A 16,530-nucleotide genomic window follows, 5' to 3' on the forward strand; every position below is an offset into this window, starting at 1 on the left:
AAACATGCAAAATCTTTCTGAAGTGCACATTTCACTAGCTAAACGTTTTTTGTTTTTCACGTACACACTCAGAAAGTGTGTACGTGTGAACTCACACTAAGCTAAGCTGCGAAGCTTAGCACCAAAGACCAAGGAACAGAGTGTTTATGCTGGGAAGAGAGCCCTCATCCACATTCACATCATTATGAGCAGAAGACAATCTGCTCCTCGTCCATTTATTTACAGCAGTGCTTGACAGAATGAGAATTTTCTAGATTTCTGCATAAATATGACCTAAAACATCATCAGATTTTCACAAGTCATAAAAGTAGATAAAGAGAAACTAATTCAACAGACGAGACAAAAATATTATACTTGGTTGTTTATTTATTGAGGTAAATGATCCAATATTACATGTCTGTGAGTGGCAAAAGTATGTGAGCCTTTGCTTTAAGTATTTGGTGTGACCCCCTTGTGCAACAATAACTGCAACTAAACGTTTGGGGTAACTGTTGATCAGTCCTGCACATCGGCTTGGAGGAGTTTTATCCCGTTCCTCAGTACAGAACAGCTTCAGCTCTGGGATGTTGGTGGTTTTCCTCACATGAACTGCTTGCTTCAGGTCCTTCCACAATATTTCTATTGGATTAAGGTCAGGACTTTGACTTGGCCATTCCAAAGCAATAACAAAACACTAACGACTCGAGTACTTAGGGTCATTGTCTTGCTGCATGACCCACTTTCTCTTGAGATTCAGTTCATAGACAGATGTTCTGGCATTTTCCTTTAGAATTTGCTGATATAATTCTGAATTCTTTGTTCCATGATAACAAGCCGTCCTGGCCCAGATGCAGCAAACAGGCCAAACCATGATACTTCCACCACCATGTTTCAAAGATTGGATAAGGTTCTTACGCTGGAATGCAGTGTTTTCCCTTTTTTCCCCAATTATAACATTTCTCATTTAAACCAAAAATTCTATTTTGGTCTCATCAATCCACAAAACAGTTTTCCAATAGCCTTCTGGGGCAGCAATGTTCTTTTTGGAGAGCAGTGGTTTTCTCCTTGCAACCCTGCCATGCACACCATTGTTGTTCAGTGTTCTCCTGATGGTGGACTCATGGTGGAGCATTAACATTAGCCTTAGACTATTACATGTCTTGCTCTTGGAGTGATCTTTGCCGGTTGACCACTCCTGGGGAGGGTAACCTATGGTCTTGAATTTCCAACATGTGTTGTAAAGATCAGACTCTGATAGATCCCTGTTCTTTAAATAAAAAAGTCACTCACTCATACTTAATCATCATCATCCCATCGATTGAAAACACCTGACTCTGGTTTCACCTTCAAATTAACTACCAATCCTAGAGGTTCACATACTTTTTCCATTCACAGATATGTAATATTGGATCATTTTCCTCAATAAATAAATGACCAAGTATAATATTTTTGTCTGGGTTCTCTTTGTTTACTTTTAGGACTTTGTGTGAAAATCTGATGTGGTTTTAGGTCATATTTATGCAGATATATAGAAAATTCTAAAGAGTTCACAAACTTTCAAGCACCCCTGTAGCATACCTGAAATGTTTAACACATGCAAGTGCACATGTACCGCTACTCTGATGCCAAGAGACATTAAAAACAAATGAATGTTCCTTGGTTAGCACCAGTTGTCTCATTCCAACACATGTGCACTGAATTCCTAGAAATTGCACACGTGCATTGAATTCCTAGAAATCTTTTCACAAGCAGGCATTTTTCTCCCCCTGTCTGGGCTGACTTAGTAAGCTAAGTAAGCTAATCTGGTTGCGGCATGTGTCACAAGACTGCTAAACTTTAAACTGCAGCAGTACGTTGAGTATGTTCAGATTATGTCTACGTGCAGATGTATGGTCCTCAGTCAGCTCAGCTATTGCAGATTACAGAATCTTAGTGTTTCCAAGTATTCTACACAATGTGGTACTTACCTCATTCACCTTGCCAACATTCTGCTCTGTGTTACTGCCATAAAACTGGAGCTGAACAATATTAAACCTTGCTGGTCTACATATTTTTCACATTATTTCCATTTGTAAGAGAAAAAAAAATGCAAGTTTAAAGGTACGTTCAAACATACAGTGATTTTTTCGCTGCAAGTCGCTGTACTATGACGTTACCATAGTAACATTTATCAGTGGGTGGCACAACTAGCGTTCCACTTTTGACAAGAAACCAATTTTCTTGCCTCTAAAATGAAAAACATTCTGGAGGGAGAGTGTTTGTATATAAAATTCACCAGTGTATATATGCATCATATCCTACAAGATGAAGGAGAAGCAGTGTGTGCTTTTTGCCATTGCGAGCGTCTATCTGAAGCAAAACCGCAAGCGCCGGACTGTCTGGGTCCACGAAAAACAATTCAGAATCACAGATCACGTGCGCTCTACTTTCTTCTCTCCCATTGGTAGTCGCTGCACCAAGTCGCTCCGAATTTACATAAAGCTAAACTTTTTTGGGGGCATCCGAAGTCACCAGCTCACACTGAAAATGAACGGTCTCCGGCCGCTTTGTCGCTGTGAATCGCTGTATGTGTGAACGCAGCTTAATACCTTCCTAAGATTAAAAAGTCAGAACATTACTATATACTCAAGTATTAAAAAAAAAGTAAATATTTTGAACTGATGTAATTAAGCGAATGCCATGTTTTCTTGTGAAAAGTAACTTTTAGTACACATCTATAACTGTTTGAAGATCTTTGTTGTAAAGCAACACCTATTCGCAGTTTAACTTATATATTTATCATTAGCTAGAATTTGACTTGTTGCCTAGGTAATTATGTTAGCTGCTGAAATCGATGCTAGTCTACCTTGACATTAGCAAAGAAGACACACCGACTTAGTTAAACATTAAACAGCAAGTTAATGTTAACAAAATAATACAATCTACAAAACTTACTTATGTGGAGTCCATGCTTTATAGAGAGGCAAAGGTGATTGTTCCTTTTATACAAGTTTTTGCTTACGCCTGCCTATTGAAGCTTTTTACTGAGGCAGGGCCAGAGGCATTCATGCTCAAGTTCAACATTGCAGTGCGGTGATGTATACGCCGATCAGCCATAACATTAAGACCACTGACAGGTGAAGTGAATAACGCTGATTATCTTGTTACAGTGGTATATGTCATGGGGTGGGATATATTAGTCAGAAAGTGAACAATAAGTGATAATGCGCCCTGACACACTGCAGAAATTGTTCAGGAACAGTTTGAGGAACATGACAAAGAGTTCGAAGTGTTGACTTGGCCTCAATTCATAAGATCTCAATCCGATCCTGCATCTGTGGGACGTGCTGGAGAAACAAGTCCGATCCATGGAGGCCCCACTTCGCGACTTACAGGACTTAAAGGATCTGCTGCTAACGTCTTGGTGCCAGATACCCCAGCACATCTTCAGAGGTCTTGTGGAGTCCATGCCTCGACGGGTCCGAGGTGTTCTGGAAGCACGATGGAGACCAACACAATATCAGGCAGGTGGTTTTAATGTTATGGCTCATGAGAATGTTATTTTCACACTAGAAATTCCGCCAATGCGTGGCATTTTTGTGACTTTTTATTTGTTTGTATTTTTAGCCTTGCTCAGGTCGTGCTCTCTGACCGGTGAGGTAAGACACGTTTAGTTTTCCATTCTTACGTCTCTGGCAGAACTGCTCGTTTGCGGGATTTAAAATGTGCTTATAAGAGTGTAAAGAGCAACTTTTCACACAATGTGTGCCATGTGCTGGCTTTCTTGGCTCGCAGAGCAGAACACTGGGCTCAGTCCAGTTAAAGTGTTCTGTAACGAGACTCTGCGAGCCCTGGCACCCTGTGGCTGATTGGGATTTCTGCAATCTGTGCAGCTTTTGCTCACGGCTAGGCTGGGAACACGTCCACACACACACACACACTCGCACACACACACACACTTCTGGAGAGAGGACTCCAGCAATGACACACAAATGATTTAGTGTGAGAATGTGTGTCGGAAACACAACCTGCTCACAGGCTCCAGATTACATCAAGCAGCATGAAAAACGGCCATGATGCATGTGTTTAGTTTGGTTTTATTGGCAGCAGGGGGTCATAGCTTTGAGGATGAATCTGAAGAGTACAAACAGTTCTGTATTTCATAATCACTGCAGAGGTTCAGGGTTTTTTTCTTTTTCTTTTTTCCCTCAACATAAAGATGCACATTTGTGTATAAACAAAGCAGGATCACAAAAGATGAACTCGCAGTTTCATGAAGCAGGTCACCTTATAACAACCTGTTAAATATTCTTTACAGACGCCCAAACTACGCGTACTATTCTTTACCGCAATCCAATCTTGTGTATCCTGAAGAGAAACGTACAGTAGCATTAAGGAGCTGAAAGGGATGGGGGATTAACAAAGAAGGAAGGAAAGAAAGAAAGCATAACGAAAACTGAGAGAAGAAAGAAAGAAAGAAAGAAAGAAAGAATTGCGGTTCCTGCATATGTTTGATGATTTGATGCTTCTTTTGCTACAGTTCACAGACAAAAAGAGAGAAAAATGGTGCCACAGTTACATAAATGAATGAATGAATCTGCTTTGTCTGCTGCATCAATAGTAGATTAGAAGTCACATAAAGAATGAACACTATTGCTCTTTATCAGGCCCTATGAGTCTCACGTGAGCTACTATCATCATCCACGTAGCACGGCGTAATCCGATTCCTGGTAGAGTGATCAAACCAAACAAAAAGGAAAATGTGGCACAACTTCCAACATGAACGCCCCTGCATCTTCTGCCCCCCCTGACAAACAAGTGAATCAAGCCTGAAGCCTCATTCTCACGCCACTGTGACCCAGAGAGATGTGACTTTGCATTGTGAAGATGCTTGAGTGCGTTATTATAATCGAATGAGCCAGTGTAAAATGGACATGAAGTGAAGATGAATCAGGGGACGCTTTATTTAGCTCCACAACAGGGGCGACTCAGGCATGGTTCGTTTAATCTGCGCCGCCATTTGGCGGACATTTGGGAAATCTTGCTTTCTTGCATTGAACGGATTTATATATGAATCTGTATTAATTATTATACTATTTGTACTGAATAATATTCAGTCATCACTCTTTTTTTCCAAGAAAAATGTCTCAATCTGTTGGAGGCCCTCTAATAAGATTAAATTGTAGCAGAGTTAGCACATTTTGTTCGGTTACAGCTTTCCTCTTTGTGGAAATGTTTTTTTTTTTTTTTAGGTCAGTAGGATGAAGGTTAATGGTTAGACCTAGATACCACCCAGGCCCCTTCCTTAAAATTCTCTTGGGGTTTCCTTAAATTATGCGCGGTTAAGTGACATTTGAAGCTGAATCACATTTCAAACATAATGTAAAAACTATTATTACATTACAATGCGTGCAGTGTTCTCTCTCTCTCTCTCTCTCTCTCTCTCTCTCTCTCACACACACACACACACAAGCACTTACTATATTCATATAGTACAATAGTATGACATATCGTGCACATCTGTCTCTACTTGAATAGTAATGATCACTTCGCTCCATGCAAAACTAAAAACAGACTAAATTGGACTTTTCCTGGAAGCCCCTTTGGATCTGGACTGGATTTTTGGTTCCGGCTGCAGTGGGGCATAAAGAGTGCCAGGTCAGCTGTAAAATAACAACCGACCTTCTCTTATCCCATTCTGCCCACCCACACTGTGGGTTGATTCAATCACATTGAATTGATCTCAAATTATTAAATCATGTATCTTTCATCATATAATCATGAAAAAAAATAACAATAATCCCACACCACCATGGCCACCACATACTATTCTTCTCTCCTACCTCCATTCGGACGTTTTTTATGTTACTGTTTCATTTATGATGGTTGTAAAACTGAAAGAGACACATGTTGCAATGGGTCGAACAGTTGAATAATCACAATTTAACAAAATGCCAGAACTAAATCTTATCATCGTTTGTCACGCAAAACTGTAGGGTATGTCAGAAGTTACTAAAAAGGTCATTTTCTCTCACACGGACAGAGATAGACTGAATCACCAGTTTATTCGTTACTATGAGCCATCATCAGTTCACAAGATAGCTATGCTAATACATACAGTACAATGGAAATTTCTCACTATTCAGGCTTCTAAGAAGGTACTTAAGATGATTTCTATTATTTCAGTTACCTGAAGAAAAAAAAAACAGTTTACACCTTCATGTCACATTTTTCACGAGTAGATTTCTCAGGCCAGGAGTTATCCAATCACACCATTTAAATCAAGCATTGGCTTTAAAGATTTTGTGTGTCCAAAATATAAATCTGAGAGTTAAAATAAGCGCTTAAAGCTGATTTACATCTGAAGCATGAGACACGCCCATGTTTTTGAGAAATCCGACTTCAAACAAGCAGTGCTAAAGGAAAGGTTTATGTGCAGAATTTTGGGATTAACTCTCATTCTCACGCTAAACTCTGGAATCTTGTGTATGGAAAGGGGCGCACAGTATAAACGTGCTATCAGGGCTAAAAGCCTCCTGTCTTTTAAAGGTAAAAAGACATCAATATATGGTCAAATAACTTAAGGTGTATTGGAAGTTTTTTTTGTGGAAACAAGCACAACAGCACCACCAGTGGTTGCAAGAAAAATGGACAGCACCGTATGAATAAAAAAGTGAGGCTGGGGCTGAATTCTTTATAGCCCAGAATGTAGATTTATTCAGGCTATCAGTTACAGTCATGTAAGGTTGTAACACATATTAAACTGATATTTTGTATGACACTGTTAAGCCCGCACTTGTATTTCTATCCATTCAGTGTGTATCTGTGTGTCTGAGTCGGTGGAGGCATGGGTGGCATTTTATCTGCTCCCTGACATGGCATTTTATCTGCTCCCCTTTCAGGCCCAGCCCCCTGCAATGCATCATGTTCTGGCAGCTGGTTTGTCACTGGAAGATCTCGAATCGCACGCACCTGGCATCTGTCCCCTGCTTTGTGATTTGTTGATCGAGGCCATTTACGTTTAATCCATTTTGGTGAGTTATGAAGTGAAAAGAAAAAGACTATAGTCATGGGTGTAATGAACATGAATGAGGTAGATTATTGATTCTGTCATTCTTTTTACCTCAAAGATACCTTTGAAGATGTAGCTAAAAGGAGATTGACTGTTAGATAGTTTGTAGTAGTTTGAATGCACAGGAGCTCTTTACCCTGCTTTACAGGCTGTGGAATATTTGTGTAAAACATGCCTGACTGATACCCAACTGGATGTTCAAATGTCCCACTGTATTTATCTGACATCTGGAGGCACTCTTAGCAAAACAATAAATACACTCCTTAAACATGCCTGTTGTAAATGAGGAAACGTGCTTAGGAACTAAGAATAGGAATAATAGCTGTTTGATGTTGCGTAGGCTAGCTTTTAAAAAAAATAAAATAAATAATAATAAAAAAAAGAGTTGTAATAAAGCCAAAGACTTGAATGGAATGGCATAATTTCAGTAAAATATGGTGAGGCACTAGAACGGCAAATGGGATTCATTGTGTGCCAGGATTGAAAAAAAATAAAAAAATAAAAAATCTGGTTTAAAAGAGAAGAAAAGAAAAATGCTGGCACTGCCATGTATTTCCTCCCAGCTAGCTATTTGTCACTGTAATGATAGTGTGGATTTTGCAAGTCAGGCATTTTGGCTGCTCAAACAGGATTAGACATGATCAGCCATTTGCATAGAGCAATTCCAAATAGTTATGCAAACAATTTCAAATTGGACAATTAGATAAGGGATAAGCGAACAATTAGCTGAAACAGAATTCTGGTCTTTTATCCAAAACGGAGGGAAAATGAATAGATTTTTTTTATTTCTAGTTTTTCATCCAAGCTTATGTATGGCCTGGATACTGAACTTCTATACTTGGGGTGTGATGACACTATGACACAATCTGTATCTGCATCTGTTTAGTGCTCAAAATATTCATATCTGTATTCAGATTTAAACCCCAAATGGCCGTGGTCTAAACACGTTAAAAAAATATTATAATAAAATATGAATTCCTAAAAAGTGGGGGAAGAACTCAGAGGTAAAAATACCAGCACTGTTAACATGGTGTGTGAATTCTGGATCTGACAATTCCTCAACCTCAGCTGCATCACTCGAGTTCTTAATTGGTCTCTAGACATGTGTGTGTGTGTGTGTGTGACTGTTTTTTAAATTGCACATTTGTTTTTTTTGTTTTTTTTTTGTACCTGCTTATAATATTTTCTCAAAATATCATTTTTGCAGGAAGAAGAAAGACAAGTATAGATCTAGTTTTATTATATAAAATATGTATTTCCCCTCATTACTAGCATATAATAAGAATAATTATCAGAGGAACGGATCACATGTTTGCGTTAACGAAAAGATGGACAAAAGGTGTGTCTCTTCATATATGTATTTGTATCCATATAGAACGTGCTATCTTTTCAATCCAAATAATGCATTCGTATTCGGTTACTATCACTACAGTAGGAAAACGAAAACATGTCAGTAAACAAACAGCAAAAACTCCATGCATAAATATCCCATAATACTAATGGAGTTCTATACTGCAGGTCGTACCAACCTTGTTTTAGAAAACATTTATACAATGGCTAAGACGTTCTCTTTTTTGGCATAGATAAGCCTGAATAGTTTTCTTGCCCTCGCTGGCACGCCACTGCTAATCAAATCGTTCAGTTCAAATCCAATCTACCTCACGTGTTTTTGACATATATTTCATGACATGGGTACAAAGGTAAAGCCTGACTTTCCCACACTCTCAGAAGACATTTGTAATCCTCTGAATGTAAATGAGCATTAAGAGATTTGGGAGGTTATGTTCAGGTTTTTGGTGTTCTCAATTTTCGTCTGTTTTTAGCCACACCTGACGTATCTAATAGCGTCAACAAGAGATAGATTAGATGGCATTAACTCCTGAAATAGCACACCGTCACGTCATGGAGGGTTGAGACGGAAGCAAGCGCAGGTAAGGCAGTTTAATGAGAAGACAAACCCACAAGTTTAGGCAGAAATCAATAACCATAAACAGGCAAGGGTCAAACGATCATGCAAACAACCCAAACTAGGCAAGGCAGAGAATCAAAGTGGAGGGAATAACAAAGTAAACAAAACCAGACTACATCAATATTTAATAAATGACAGAGACAAGCCAACTGAGCATAAAACTTCACAAATGCTCTGTATGTGAGAGTCTCTTAAGTAGTGTGGTGTGATTGAGAGTGTAATTGGGAGCAGGTGTGTGTGATTAGTCTGTAGGAGAAGGTGAACGTGTCTGAGTGTTGTTAGGGAGTTGTAGTCATCGGCCATGTTTGTAGTTTGCAGTGCATTCCGGGAAATGGAGTCGCTAGTTTGCCGTGACATGACACACATGCTCAAAGGAACAAGAAAAGCAAGAAAATTTGAGCCCCCAACACACAACAATCTTACGTTACAGTAAAAATAGAATATAAATCCTGTACAGGCAAATTAAAGGTTGCAAACAAGGATCAAATTCTTGTAATTTTCCACAATCATTTTACAGCAAATAATAAAAACCAGGCCTTGATCGGTTAACGTGTGAAATACAGAGACAGATATAATTTACAGTGATATTTTGCTGAGTGGGACAGAGGGGAAAAATCAAATTAAAAACAGACGCAGAGTGAATAGTTTATCCTGTCCCTGCTTTGCCAACTGACCACTTGTGGGAAAAGGCAAAGGTTGATTTATTTTCAAAGTGTAAATTGAAATGTCTCCATTCGTTTAGAGTAAAGTACATATTAATATGATGTCATATTGCTGGGAGATGTTAAATGGGTTCAAACTGCCACAGAGGACATGAGACAGATTAAATAACCATTGGATCGTTCAACTGTTGTAGTGGCTGATGTCCTGTACACGATGGTTACTGGCACATTCAGACACTTTCTGGAAGCTTCATCAGCATTTAAGATGGAAAAATCTAAAACTCGAAAAGTTCCTCTGACTTGTCCCTCCAAGGGAATCTTATGGGTCATAATTAGACACTTAAAACACCTTCACAAATCTATTCATTATGAAGCAAAGTCCCTTAACTATGTGAAGAAAGCTTGATGAGCCATTTTCCTAGATTCACAACTACACTCAAGGTTCCTTGGATGGTTAATAGCGCTAGCTTTTTTTTAAAAGGGCATTTTCTTGGAATCATTTCCTAAAAGGAAACCCTCTGTTGCAGGGTTCTACACTTAAGAATTCCTTAAGAGACACAAACTGTTGGTGGTAGGTGAAGACTTTTTTTCTGAGCTGCTCGACACTGGCTCTTTTTGGTTCTAATCAAACTGGTTCCTTGCAGATGTGTTCAGGCCATCCTAGTACTCAGAGAAATGTCACTGGACATTTCATAAGCAGACAGGTCCATAAATCTTATCAATTTATTACTGTGACAAGGAAGTGGACATTTCCCCTCCCTGCCAGTATGCTGTGCTCATGATCTCTGATATTTGCCCCAACTTCCTGGATACTTTCTGGTTCATAAGCACTTCATGGCCTTTCAATCATTACGAAGCCTTGCTGATATTTCATATAGTTGAACCATTTGTCTAGTCTAGCCTCGACAAACAGAATTTCAGCAATTCTGAAGAACAGAACTGCTATACAAAAAAGCAACAACAACAACAAAAAAAACAAACAACAACAACAACAACAACAACAACAACAACAAAAAACGGGTTCCTCAAAGGTCCTTTGGGATAGTTAAGGGTTCCTAGGCTTGTTTCCTAAAGGGGTTCTGGGGAAACCCTCCCCCTCTGTAAGAACCCATAATGACTCATCTAGAGGGAGAAACCAAATAACCTTTAAAGAATTTCTAGAATTCTAGATTTTTTTTTCTTTTTGAAAACTGTAATAATTGGCTTTCTTCACATTTTACACTTCTGCAAGTGGCTCTGGATAAGGGCATCTGCCAAATGCCAAAATATAAGTGTACACAAACTCCATCTACAATTTAAGGAGATGATGCATATGGTTAATCTAAAATTAGGACATTTTAGTCACCAGTAGTCTTACCTGCATGAATCAGGACAGCTCAATGATTATTATTAAATACAGAACAAAAAATAAAATAAAATGAAATAAAAACCCTTGTCTCTTGCCTGTCTCTTATCACTCATATTTTATTGTAAATACTGACAGATTACTGGAATAGGGGGCTCACTTTTTGTTAAAAATAACTTCTTTGTCCTCATTTTTCCAGTTTTTCTTGTTCTCAGTCTCACGAGATGTCATATGTGCTTTATATCCCATGAAGGCAGCTTATGCATGTTTATGATGGTGAAGCACAACACAGATTGAAAGATCTTCTGTGAAGTGTGACTTCCACATTCTTTCTCCCCTCTTGTCTTGACTGGACTAATCGGAAACTCTTGGACCTGTACCAGATCTTTATGCCTGGGCAAAAGATGAACAAGATAAGAGCTATTTTCAACCTATTTGTCTCTTTGCCAGAATGTAGCTATAAGCTTGCCTCAAAACACGACTCAAAACAACATTATCTACGACGATCTAAAACACTGAGTTTAAGCTTTTCAGTATAACATGTTACAGCTATTGGCTCAGATTTGTGAATACCCCTTTTTATACCTCTTAACGTCCTGCACAACCCAATGAGAAAGGCAGGGGTGAGTGTACAAAGCATACGAAAACAGAAGTAAACATTCGGATGAGTGATTTGGGTTTTGTTCTTGCAGCGCTGAACACCACGTCTACTTCCATCCAAAAACAACAGTCCTTATTGAAAGGCGATGCTGAATAAGAATAGCAAGTGATAATCACACATACAGGCTTGGACTAGTGGCTTCAAAAGCATTAATGCATTTCAACATAGCAAACCTGATTGAAATTCTCGCCATGTTCATTCATTTTGCAATCTTCATCAGACGTTGGAAATGTTAAACATCCACTTCCCATTCAAAAGCATTTTGAAATATATTTGACTCTTTACTATATTTTAGAATAACAGTGCAAACGTTAAACGTATGAAATAACACATATAGAGAGTTCTTCATTGACAAAAATTGCTAAGCAGATTAAAACTTAGTTTTGCTTCAACTTCATTATGCAATTTCTAAAGTCTAAAAAACCAAAACGTCCTTAAAATAATGAACAACATGTAGCTAGTCCACTCTCCCCAAACATTTGAAGGGCAGTATGTTAAAATAACATATCACTCATTCTTTTTCCATAACCACTTCCCCACCTTGTGCCCCGAGTTTCCTGGGATAGGTTCCAGGCTCCCTCGCAACCGTGTGCAGGATAAGCAGTACAGGAGGGATGGAGAAGATTTTATTAAGACATTTATTACCAAAAGATCCTATTAGTCTTTCTATTTTTCTCTTTTGCTGCTGTTCATCTTTAGTCATGTCTCTCTCTTGTTGCTTGATCATCTCAAACCCTTTGATTTTTTTATCTCTCTCCTTCGTCATTTTATCCTCTTCCTCTAGCTGCGAAAACAACATCATATGTAAAACTATCAAACATCTTCAAAAATGGCCTTACTTATCGCCCTGCTCCTGTTTTTCTTTCCTGTCAGATCTATCTAACTAATAATCCTTTTCCTATAATGCTTGAAGCAAGAAGTCCATTTTCAACATATCTAACTTGAGCAGAAATGGTTTTCAGCAACGGGAATGCCAAAAAACTGATGATCAAATAAGACTGTTTCCAATTCGTGCTTTCAAATCTGATTTCTGGACATTTGTATTCGTTTGTCATATCTAATTTTCCTTTTTCTCTTTTCTTCTTTGTTTAGAGCTTTCTGATGTCTGGCATTCGCAACAAGAACAACAACAGTGATAGAAAGACGCATTAAGGCTGGCGAGGGATGGATAATACTGTCCGTCCTCACCATATCAATATTCCTCTTGTATAGTTCAACAAACAGACTTCATATAAAAACCATAATGATTTTTCCTTTGCTTTCACACTATCACATGTTGTTACCCAGATGAGGACGGGTTCCCTTCTGAGTCTGGTTCCTCTCAAGGCTTTTTCCTCATATTATCTCTGAGAGTTTTTCCTCACCACCGTCCCCACTGGCTCACTCAATTGGGATTAATCCATACACTTAAAATCTGTATCCTGTGTTTATACATTTCTGTAAAGCTGCTTTGAGACAACGTCCATTGTAAAATACACTATACAAATAAAACTGAACTGAATTGAATTGAATTGAATAAGTGTACTGCACACCAGTGAGATGTGCCATGATATGCAGTTTTTATTGCTGGTGTCTGCACTGCAAATGCGACAAGGTCAGCATCCAGCGTGTCTGCCTACTCATCATACGCATCGCCTGTGTTCATTATTATAACAACCAGTGCAGATTTAATCAAGCTAATTCATCTCTGCTTTGCCTGATTTACAAATTCTACCTTGTGAACAACTCATAAGTCATGTTATCGTGCCTGTGTGTGTGTGTGCTGGAAGCCATGCCCATATCTGTCACCATATACTCAATGAACTCTTCACACATACTTTCTTTCTTTCTTTCTTTCCTTCTCTCTCTCTCTCTCTCTCTCTCTCTCTCTCTCTCTCTCTCTCTCACACACACACACACACACACACACACACAAGTTATTAAATACTAGCTCATGTTTACACATGCACACAGAATCTGTGCAGCAAAATGTTCACCTGCTGAAACCAAAATTTCACAATATATTAAAGCATAATGAAAAATACACTGACCTCTTCAGAGAGGAACACACACAGTGTAATACAATAATAACTAGAAGCAGATGTCTTCCTGCCCTTATACTTTTCCACTACCTCAGCTGCCCCATGCTACCAATTAAAGAAATTAAAAGGATAAAAACCAGAAATTAATCTTCCACTGACAGTAGAGATTTTCTGTAGGTGCCCAATTTATTCTATTTATTCATATTTATCATGTTTATATTTATCACATAGCATTGTGCCTGATGCTGCCTGGGATAGGCTCCAGGTTCCCCGTGACCCTGAAAAGGAGTAAGTGGTTGAAGATGGATGGATGGATGGATGGATATTTATCACATAACAATGTTTTCAGGATAGTTAATAAGTATGTGCCTAGCCTTTCTTTCTTTTAGGCTGTGCCTGAAGTCCAGGATGATTTAATGGCACTAGGATCTTGCTTAATCAATTACATACTGTTGCTAAAAACCTTCACATGACTCTAACTGTTGGAAGATGAAAGCTCTTGCAACATATGCACATTTCACTGGTGTTGACCCTTATTCCCTAAGCACTCATTGCAGAACACTTCATACAGCACAACTGGTGTTACAAATCACAAGGGTTCTATTGAGAAAAGACAAACCAGATACACAAATAAACCCAAATCAATATCAACTCATATTTAATTTACAAGTACTATAAACACTTATTTCTACATCTGCCTGTAATGTAGGAAAGTCAAAATATGAGGACGAATTCATCTTCAGTAACTGCCTTATCCTGGTCAGTGTCGTAGTGGATCTGGATCTTATCCTGAGAACACACTCTTACCCTTGATGAGGTGCCAGTTCATTGCAAGGCACTATGCCCATGCACATTCATGCACGTATTCACACATAGTTGCAATTTAGTGTACCCATCCATTTACCAGAATGTTTTGGGAGGTGGGAAGAAACCGGAGAAATCCCACACAAACGCAGGGAGAACATGAGAAACTCCGAGAGTAATCCAAGTACAGGGTGAGCCGAGGACTCGTGAGCCGAGGATTTGTGAGGTGGCATGACCATGACACCTGGAATAATTCAAATCAGGAAGAGAAGTGGTTTTACAGTGTGCAAAAAATAAATTAAATAAAATATAATTAAAAAAAAAAAACAGTAGAAAGTCTGGATAACTGACTTTCTGATAGGAAAACATTCTGTTGTAGGGTTCTACACAGACCCTTTAAGGGATGACCAAAGAGCCCTCAAGACCTCCAGATTGAATGTTTTTCTAAGAGTGAATGGAAGGACATTCTAGAATAGACTTTTTTTTTTTTTTTTCAAATCAAGAATTTCTCACAGAAGCATTACCCGAATACATAGCTTCTGATCCAGTCCTAAGAGAAGTGTTCATTTTAACTAATGTTTTCACATATTATGAAATGTACTATGGAAAGTATGGATGTATGTATATGCGGATATAATGACACCCTCTGATCATGTACACATACTTTCAACATTTACACCTTTCTGCTTCTAGGCTCCTCTGCAGGATATGAGTTTGAATCCCAATGTGTTTATGGATATATACAGAATAAGGGCTGTTAGTGCTCTCCTCCAAGCATGTTTAGCTGTTCTGTGATGTTGAACATGCACAAGTTTGCCTCCACCCTATAAAAACTGTGTCGTGATAGGAAATCACTAGCCAATTGGCAGGAATGGACTTTGTGATTGTTTACATTAAGGAAAAAATAGAGTAAATTCACATTGAGTTACACTTTGGTTTAATATCCAGGCCTGTATGAATATTGAACCATCATTAAACTTCAACTCAATTCAGTTCAGTTTTATTTCTATAGCACTTTTAATAATGGAAATTGTCCCAAAGCAGCTTTACAGAAATATATGCATTCAGAATATACATTTTAAATGTATGAATTTGTCCCTAATGAACAAGCTGGAGGCGACGGTGGCAAGGAAAAACTCCCTGAGACGATATGAGGAAGAAACCTTGAGAGGAACCAGACTCAAAAGGGAACCCGTCCTCATCTGGGTGACACCGGATAGTATAAGTCCCTTCTATAAATGCGCTAATACTACATTTTCAAATAGTGCAGTTGTATAACCAGGAAAAATTCATTACAGTTTTTACATGAAGTCTGATTTGATGAACTTCTCCACTGTTCACTGATGGAGACTTGAGCACAAAACTGTTTGTGGTATTTGCAGTGCTAAGGCTATAATAGCAATTGTAGTCCTAGCCATCACAGCATAACTGTTCATATGAATTGAGGTCCAAAGCCAGCTTATGGTTTTTAAGTGGAACCATCCTCATTAATCTGAATGATCTTTCGGCTGCACCACATGGGGCTATCCTCAGCAGCAGCATGTAACTTCCAATTGATGAGAACTCCAACCAAAAGTAGGGCATCAGACTGAGATGGTCTTAGTTTCTGATTCCAACTAAAAGCCACAAATGGCCTCAAGAAACCAGAGACCTATTTTACCTGATATTTAACTTTACAAGAAGCATTTACCTCAATCCCACATATGACGGATATCCTGTATATGGCAGGGTAATAATGGTATTTTCCTAGATGGAAGTGTAAATTGCAAAGTCCAGACCCCTTTTCTAAACCAAAAGTAATTACTGCCCTGAGGGGAGTACAAACAAGAGTTTGTTAGTAGATTGCAGAACGCTATTCACTTAGTTTCACCTTTTTGTGTGGTTTCTAACAAGCATACGCTTATCCAGTAATGCATTTTGTTCTTAAGTTGTTTTCCTGAACATTTAGAAAAATATACCTGAAATAACATCCGTATTTCTGTTATCAGCACTAAAATGGCCTTTGATACTACCTCGAGAAGAACAAGCTGCACTGACG

At 38.6% G+C, this 16,530-nt stretch overlaps 1 long non-coding RNA gene across 1 annotated transcript; it reads left to right on the forward strand.

The window, feature by feature from the left end:
* The first annotated feature begins 3,581 nt into the window (after nt 1-3,581).
* On the forward strand, nt 3,582-13,157 carry LOC108259189 (uncharacterized). The gene is made up of 3 exons (XR_006981274.2): nt 3,582-3,617; nt 6,861-6,992; nt 12,760-13,157. It is a non-coding gene; the product is annotated as an uncharacterized LOC108259189 (long non-coding RNA).
* Nucleotides 13,158-16,530: the final 3,373 nt, after the last annotated feature.

This window comes from Ictalurus punctatus, chromosome 27 (assembly GCF_001660625.3).
Source record: "Ictalurus punctatus breed USDA103 chromosome 27, Coco_2.0, whole genome shotgun sequence".
In the NCBI taxonomy this organism is placed as follows: Eukaryota; Metazoa; Chordata; class Actinopteri; order Siluriformes; family Ictaluridae; genus Ictalurus; species Ictalurus punctatus.